Below are 9003 nucleotides of genomic sequence, written 5' to 3'. Positions count from 1 at the left end.
TTTTTTTTTTTTTTTTTTTTTTTTTTTTTATAATTCGTTACTTCATCCAATTGAATTGCGAAATATAGACTATCGTATATATTCAGCGTATAGATTTCAGGCTTTGACAATACTTTGATATGCCGACCATATTTCTTCCACTATACATAATAATTGAAATTTTCGACAGGTAGTCGCCAAATGTATTATGTTGATTGATTGCATTATCCACAGGATTCTGAGAATACTCGACGACTGTGGACGTCCTTTTATTCGCCATTCGATATCCCGCAATGTTATTTTACCTTTGACCTTGGAGCTGCTACTTTTTATGGTAATTTTGAAAAATATAATTTAGTTTATTACGAAATTTATGGATTTCTTTTTAACGTGCAATTTCATTTTTGGGCAATGACGAATTTGAAATAATTTTTTTCGCATACACTAATAATTTACACGAAATTGATTACGGTGCGGAATGACGTATCGCGGAGAGAAAATGACTGGCTAAAAAAATGATTAATTCTTGAAAATGTCAAATATACATTTTTCCCCAACTTTTCGACTCCTCGTCACCCTACAGTCAAGTTGAATTTCATGCGTCGAGCCACGCATAGCGAATTTCCCTAAGCTGTGAAAATTGACTTGAAAGGGGTATTTTTTGTCCAATAAAAAAAAATGGGTACACTATTTTACAGAGGGGTAAAAAAATGGTCCTTGAAAATACTACTGTAAATTAATGATATTGCACTGATAAACAGGAAGGCGGTTGTTGCTTCCTATTGTAATACATATATACTAACCCACTTTTTCAACTTTTTTTTTCAACCCCTCCCGGTACACACTGTCCGGTAACAGGTCGAACAACGGTTTGTCGCGAATCAACCAATTAAAGCATTTAATTACGGGCGCATAACTTCCAGCGGTTAACGAACGAGGGAGAAAGTAAACCGTGGAGGAAAAAATTGCGAAATTTGATTAAAAAATGGTAAAACTGACGAAAGTCGAAATAAACGTGAATAACTTTATTTTTATCAATTTTCAAAAAATTTGACTAAAAATCTGCCGTGACAGGGATACAACAATAAATTCAGTTTATCTACTTCCATGTGTCGTTACAAGTTTACAAAACACGTGTAAGAGCATATGGGAGGAAGGTAGACTGTATATATTTTAAGCGAGGAGCGTGAGAATTTCATTAAAAAATGTTTTCACGTAATTTTCGTCAGCTGACTTTTTTAATTGTGCGTTTAACATTAAAACTTATCGAATTTAAGAAAAAAATAGAAAAAACAAATAAGATTATTTTTAGCACAAATTTTTCTTGCGCTAAATCCACGATCGAATTTTGACAGTCAATCGAGTCGTTCGAAATTTATTTGGAAATTGATATTGAAAAATATTAATATTTCTTTCGTACGTATTATACGTTCCTGTGAAACGTAAAAACGAACAAGCTACTCGAATAGATAAATTTTCCAAAAATAAGAAAAACACCCAGCACACATATACACATATTATCGAGATTTAGCGCAGCCTTCCTCGATCCTTCGCACAGAAATTCTTTCTTGGATCTCAGAGAAGATAAGAAATAATTCTACATACCGTTCAGCAATGTAAATGTTATCGCGAGTTATAATTAAGAGAGACGCAAAAATACACAAAAATATTAGCACATATCCGTCAAAAAAAAAAAAAAAACAACACCGTGACAAATTTCACATTTTTTTAAGAACATTTTTTTTTGTATTAAAAAAATTATTTCAACTTCACATATCCCCATTCGCATCAACGTACGCCAAGTGGAAAGTGCGACAATGATTTTCAATCACTTCAATGTAAAAACTCACCGGTTCAAAATTTGCAGATTTTTCCACGTGCTTTTTTCGCGCGCGAATTTCACAACACGCGGTCGTCACGCTAAAAGCGCATCGTTAACGTTACACAGTGACGATACCGAGATACCCAATTTTAGAAGGGTTGCCGAAATATATTTAAGGGACGCAGACGAACGGGACGGGACGCGCGCCACGACGGTACTGCTGGCACCGAGTGATGCGTCGCGACGCCCAGTGGTACCGCGCTTACTCCTAGACGCCGACCTATCATCGCCGATCATGAACTCCGGTTATACCTTTTTTGCCATATAAATTCGTATATCCCAAATAAAGACGAAGTCGACCCCAAAATTCCATCGCGAACACCGCAATATTTTTTGCAAATCAAAAATTATTAAAAAAGAGAGTCAAAATATTATATTACTCCAAATTTACGTCCCGATGTATTTTTACGTTAAAAATAAACATTTTCCTGTAAATATATATTTAGAACATGTACTACCGAAACTTCACATCCAATGCGAACGGATAATCCATCATATATGATATTTGCAGACATATAATAATACACATATCGCCCGGCAAACGTTATTTACGGCGGGAGTTGAAGAGCGCAATAAATCAACCTTGAGAAACAGAATAATCAGGGTTAATTAAATATTTTTTTCCATATTTATTTATTTCGACTTTACGACCACCTTATGTCGCTTATATCGGTCGATCAATAAAATATTAAGTAAAACAAAACAAAAAATTACCATCTATACACGCGTTAGATATAATTACTAAACGAAAAATCAACTCCAATAAACATTATCCTAAAATCATCGAAGCGATCGATCCGATTGCCGTTTTCAATCATTTTCCATAAAAACGTTATTTTTCGTTTATCACCATTTTTTTTTCATATTTCAATAATCAAACTTCCAAATTACTTCGATTTATGTCAAAATATACAATATACCCTGTTCGCCATAACAACGTGCCCGGCACTCGGTCCTCGTACGGATTTGCATATACCAACTACTAAAATGACCTATATTAGATAATTATCCAATAGAATCAATAGAGTCAATTATTACCGTACATTTCCTCATCGTACTTACAATGAACGTCAAAGTGTACGTAAATGTAGTATAGATCAAATATTTCAAAAAAAAAAAAAAAAAATTTATTACAGCGAAAACAGTACGCGAAGTTTGTGAAATTCATGGATTTTAATATTCGTTAATCTACACTTAGCTAATAGCTGATCCGCTAATTACGCTTAGAACGTGAGCATTTTCGGAATCTTCACGTGTTTTCGAATAGTTGTACGAATTCGTATGTACAATTTATAGGCTACACATGTGACAGCGTATATTAATGTATGATAATCGTATGTGAAAAATTATATATATATATATATATATATATATATATATATGTTGCATCGGTCATCAAAAATAATTAATACCAGTATGTTACCATGTAAAGTTATATAGTCCTAGGTCAGTACTACGTTGCGTATGATCAGAATATTTTCAATTACTCGTGCATACAAACCAGTAGCTGCATTAGTAATTTTCCGCTGCACCCTATGAATAAGGACTAACCACCCGTGTAACGTTCCATAACCCTTGCGTATCTATTCCCAACGCTGCTAATATATACGTATAGTAAACACGTGCGAATTTACTTTTGCAAATGCAGAAAAGCCACAGTCACGCATCTCGCATATTGAATCAGTCCCAGTGAACTAATCTGATAAAAATGTTAATTTTCACAGCAGCACCTTAACATTTTTTCTCTTACGGTATGCAAGAACGGGGCCGGCTTTCTTTCCTTTTTTTACTTATTTCTTTTTTTTTTCAACAAAATCTCACTATTTCATTTTTCTTTTACACATTTTTGCATCCCACTGGGAGTGTGCATAAGAGATGACGTGCATATGCATAAGCTTGCTGGATTACTTGAGTGGTTTATTAATGATTACATGTACCCCTATGCATTACCATATAACTGGTATATATATATATATATGTATATATGTTTTAGTATGAGTAATTTTGACAATGAAAAAATGAATTTTTTTTTTTTCATATTTAATTACATCCTTTTGGAATTTTTATTAAGAGCGAGTTCGCGTAAAACTACGAGAAGAATTTTTTAAAAATAAAGTAAAAATACTAAACTACATTTTATCATCGTGCGCATCGAGGGTTCCGTGATGGGAATTAACTTTTTTTTTTTTTTTTTGGAATTCACATTAAATATATTTTGTTTTTTTTTCCGCTCCGTCCGTGGATTCTGGATGGTTTCACGATTAAGAAAAAAAAAAAAAAATCGAAACGTGTTCCCCAAAATAAAGAGATCTATAGAATCTTCGTAATTTCCCGCAAAGCAAATTTCGACAGGCTGAATTTGACGTGTGCACTATTTTCAAAATAACTAGCGTGCCCACTGATCTCCGGTGATAAAGAAAAAAAAAACTGTCCCATCTTATTTAACGATCCCACTATATGGTTAATGTCTTCCTGCCGAAACGCATCTGGCCAATCATAACGATTCAAAATAACCATAAGCCACGTTAACAGGCGAATCCATTTTTGAAATTTTCAGCCGACATACAGCGTAACGCGTTGCGATTACGAAGCATCGGGAATGCGTTCGTAAAAATAGCAAAAAAATCTTCTCCCTCGACTCTTCCATTATGACTCCTGCAGAAAAAGTTCTTACAGCTTCGAGCCGAGCAGCCGATATACGGCGGGCAAAAATAAAAAAAAAAAATGTTCGCGACAAACATTCTAACCGACGTCGAAAATAAAATTGCGGATCAGACTTTCCAATTTCAAACCGATCGCACGGGGTTAGTCCTCCGTGTTAATTAGCTCGCCCTAAACCCAGGAGTAATATAGCGCGATAAGTGAGCGTAGGGTTGCCTAAATTTCCCAGATACGGTATTGTAGTACATAGGACATATGTATGTATACAAAGCCAAAGCGAAGTTACAGCCGCGCGCTACGAAATCCGCCGTCGCCCCTGGAAAGTCCGTAGCCGTTAATTGCACGCAAGATTGGCTGTCAAACTTTAAGTAATGACGTCATCGAATCTGACACGACAAACTCGTGCCGCCGATAGCCCAAGTACTTTGAGGCTGATCGTGACGTCACTCCTCCCTACCTGCCGAACCGAAGGCCAGACTTTCTTCCTTCGTTCTTCTCATTTTTCGGCCATTAACCTCGTTCGAGGCAAATTTATATTGTACTTTAACAAAACGTCACCCCGCTCCGACCTCGTTAAGTGGTCAATTACCAACCTGACCTTTCGTATTTGAACAACTACGCCCTGCGTGGCTTGCAATATTTATAAGGGTCTCCCCTGTCACTTGAATTTGTGACTTGAAAGGTTTTCAAAAAAAAAAAAAAAAAAAAAAACTTTCGTTCCCTAAAAAAAAAAAGTGCACGACTTTATAAAAATTTCGATCGTCACGGCGACTCTCGATGTATCCGTACCTCCGATTGGCTGTCGGTGTCGTCACTCGCCAAGCGTAAAGGTACGGTTTGACAAATAGGCCCGACAGCCTTCGAGAATACGTCACTCGACGTTCGTCAATGACGAGGAACGTCGAGATAAGCCGATTCGGATTTGACGATCGAACATTTTAAAGGATATCCAAAAGATACTCGAACCTGACTCTGACTCGAGTGAAGGTCGCAAGTAAGTTATCGATTTCCGAATTTACCCCAAATCGCAATCGACGCCTCGAGATATTCGGCAGGTCCGACAAAACAAAAAACGTTCAGGTCAATTAAATGAAACCCGATAAACTTATCTCGACGAATCGCCAATCCCGTGTAGACGGTGAATCGAATAACGAAAATCGGGATGCTGCGCGAAACTGTCAATCTTCCGGGGTAACGAGTTCACCCAAAACCCACAAAATTACATTTGCCATTCGCGAGTCGACCCCCGTACGCTAAATTTTCGCCGATCAAAAATTACCCCGGCGACTATCGGAGCACGTGACTGCCGTCGATTTTTCTTTATCATTTCATTCGAAAATTCATCCCCCAACCCAAAACCGCCCCCTCGATCCGTACAATTTGGTCTATCCTCCTATCGCGTGTTTCCCAAAATAAATTCTCGGACAGGTATAACAGTAGATAAAAAATTGCCAACGAGAAGGGGGGGAAAAAAGGCGGGGGGTGGGGTGATTATTTCGTTCGATAATTTCATCCCTTAAAATATTAGGGGTTGCTATGCTCATACGGCTAAAGGTAACTATTGTAAAAAAGAAAAACAATCCAGTCTAGATCCACCCTACATTTCTATGAGACTGAATCTTCTCTACAATCCCTGTTATAGATATATATATATATATATATATATATACGCAAGGATAACAACCAATATCCACCTTCGACGATCTGGACCGAATCCTTTTTACACCCTTAAAAATTTATTTCTCTTCCCTTCGTCCCTTTCCATTGTTGTTGCACTTAGCTCCAGGGGTCGAAGTGCGAGTGGATTACAGAGAGATTGCAATGATAACGAAATTATTGGTGCTTTTGATCGATCCGTTCCGATGTCATACCGTTGACTATTCATGATAGCAATCCAGTTGTGACGTTGACGGGCTGGTATGGGGTTTGAGGCGGAGAGGGGAGGCGGGAGGTGAGGGGCTGGGTAAGGGAGGAGAGGGGAGTCTCAGCAACCCACGGAATCCTTCATAGTGTTGGACTTGGAGGCAATTTGATTTGCACGTGTGCGAGGGAAACGAACAGCTCGGGTATTCCCATATGAACTACACCATAGAAATTCCATGGCGTTCAGCGAAGAATTACGTATGGTACGTGCGGTGGATCGTAATTGCATATTTGGATTTTTACGTTTGGGATTTATCGAAATTCGCGAATTAATTGTAACTATATTTGGAAATTTGCCAAATCCACTGGGCCGCGAGCGTTAAACGATTTTTTCGAAAGAAAATGTACGTTCGAACGTTTACTCGGACGAGGTGGGAATGGTGGAGGAAATAAAATTTTGAATATTCTCGGTGCAGCTACGAGCACGTGAGACGGAATGAAAAAAAAATAAATAAACTCCTGTATTCCACGAATACCACTGTGGAATTTGTCCCCCATAACTGGTGCGGTCTTATCGATAAAATATTCGTCATACCGAAGCATATTAATATCGTTAAGATATTTTCGATATGAGACTTCCGTAGATTTTTACTTTAACGAAGGCAGCGTGTCAGATTTTTCTAGGAACGGCGGTTATTGTCACGAGGGTATATCTTCTAACGGTCGCAGATATGGGAATAAGGATCGGGGGGGGCAGGTGGAGTAGCGAAATTTTATGCTTGAAATCAGATATTAATAGGGAGATGCTCTACGGTTTTAGACGATATCAAAATCATGGCGCTTATCATTTTCTTCCGACTGAAGATTTTACTTGGGAATAATTTGGAACGGGACGCCTTATTAGTGGAAGTGTGTTACGTAGTGCGCTCTAGAGGAATTGTTTGGAACTAATTGTAAAACTTCGCAACGTTCAAATTGTCGAATAACTGTAACGCGCTGCAGCCGCCGGTATTTTCCCAGGACTGTTTGACAGCGCCATCTGGCGGAATTCTTTGGAACATGTTGAGCAAAGTTTTATGAGTCTGTAGATCGAGTTAACGACTGAGATGTGAAGGCTACGAATATTTTGAAAGATGGTAGCAACTATTAGAATAATAAGTAAAATAACAGAAGAACAATTACAAACAGGCCGGTGAAACTATAATTTTAGAAATATAGAGAGAGCTTCGGGTTGGCCACTTAGGCAGACGTCTATTGCGAGTAGAAAATAAAGATTAAATAAAGCGGTACTCACCACAGGATCCTCGTCTTCGATGAATTGAGTGTGTCCTCTTCGTATTTTAAATTTTTATTCACGTTCATAATTCACAGGTCCACTCCGTTTTTTTAATCCATTGGAGATCCGCTTGCGCGACCACTTGACGATTCGAGTCGATTATTTTTACATTGGGCGAATTTTCTGATACAGACTAGTTCACTTATTAAGACTAAGATCGACACATGTAGTTTCGCGCGCGATAGACAATAACTCTGATGCGGTTACTTGAACAGATTGTATTACTGTGTTGTTTTTTCGGAAGTGTAGGTAAAGAGTAAAGGGTATAGGAAGAGATTACGTGAAACGGGCTTAAGGCCTGAGGCTGAAAGCTTCAGGAGAAAGATGATGACAATGTAAATAGGGAACAATTGTTACGAACGTTACAATCGACAGAAAACAAAGCCATAAGCCGAAACTCGGGCAGGATAGACGTAATGAACCGCGTTCGTCATCGGAAGCGAATCCCTATTAACTGTCGATCAGCGGGCAAAGTGTTCCTAACGGAAAGTAATTAGAAGTTACTTGCCAAATTTAAATAAACTCATACGCCAAGTGTAATAGCACAAACGAACGCAGATTGACGTGACTGTTTTTCTAAAGTCCAGTAAGGGATGTTGACGACAACCTATGACTCCCCATTGCTCAAATCGTCTTGGCGTATTTATTGCGAAGTTGACAGTGATAAAAAAATGATATCACGAACAAGGTATAGTCTAGCAGAAGAAATAGAGAGAATATGTAACACAAAAAGAGGTCGCGCTAGAGATATAAGTAGATGATTAATTGAATATACCTTAGCGGACAGATGAGAAGAGGATGTGATGAATAAATAATCACAAAAGTGATACAGAGAGAGAGGAGGGAGAGGGGGCGAAAGGAAGAACGGAAGGACGCGGCGTTCAAGAGATCCACACAGGCGATCGGCTCTCGGAAGACCACGGAAGACTGAATTCCGTTTTAAAACTTACATTGTACATTCTTCCGCATACCAGTCAGTACCCCCTCCCAGTGGAGTGCTGATCGGCAAGCGCACCCTCCTACGGCATACTTTAGGATTATAATTTTGAATAAAGAGCATCAACTATGTCTCTGGTATTTGACCCTGGAGGAGATATAAAACTATCAAAACAATAAGATTAATCTTACCGATCGGTGCTTAGCAATGGTCTTCACTTTGGGGCCTTCACTAGTAGGTAATTCTCTTAAATAGGTGATAGTTACATTTTTATTTTCAAAATTTCGTGTTTCCACTATACCAATCTGTTTTATGTACTATATGAACTATTAAAAGTAAAAGATC

At 38.1% G+C, this 9003-nt stretch overlaps 1 protein-coding gene across 3 annotated transcripts in view; it reads right to left on the bottom strand.

Annotated features, from left to right (window-relative positions):
- LOC107265462 (tachykinin-like peptides receptor 99D) overlaps window positions 1-8631 on the bottom strand; it is a 91385-nt gene extending 82754 nt beyond the window's left edge. For 2 of the 3 annotated variants that reach the window (XM_025083324.1, XM_025083314.1), the window contains exon 1: window positions 7680-8631. The gene's annotated coding sequence lies outside the window, so the exon portion shown is untranslated. Of the gene's footprint in view, window positions 1-1829; window positions 2009-7679 lie in introns of those variants that run through there. The other variant, XM_015734938.2, reaches the window with a different exon arrangement.
- Between the last annotated feature and the right edge of the window lie 372 nt (window positions 8632-9003).

Source organism: Cephus cinctus, unplaced genomic scaffold (assembly GCF_000341935.2).
Source record: "Cephus cinctus unplaced genomic scaffold, Ccin1 Ccin1_scaffold0020, whole genome shotgun sequence".
NCBI classification, from domain to species: domain Eukaryota; kingdom Metazoa; phylum Arthropoda; class Insecta; order Hymenoptera; family Cephidae; genus Cephus; species Cephus cinctus.
The sequence above is the reverse complement of the archived record's forward strand: the minus strand, read 5'-3'. Positions and strand labels throughout refer to the sequence as shown.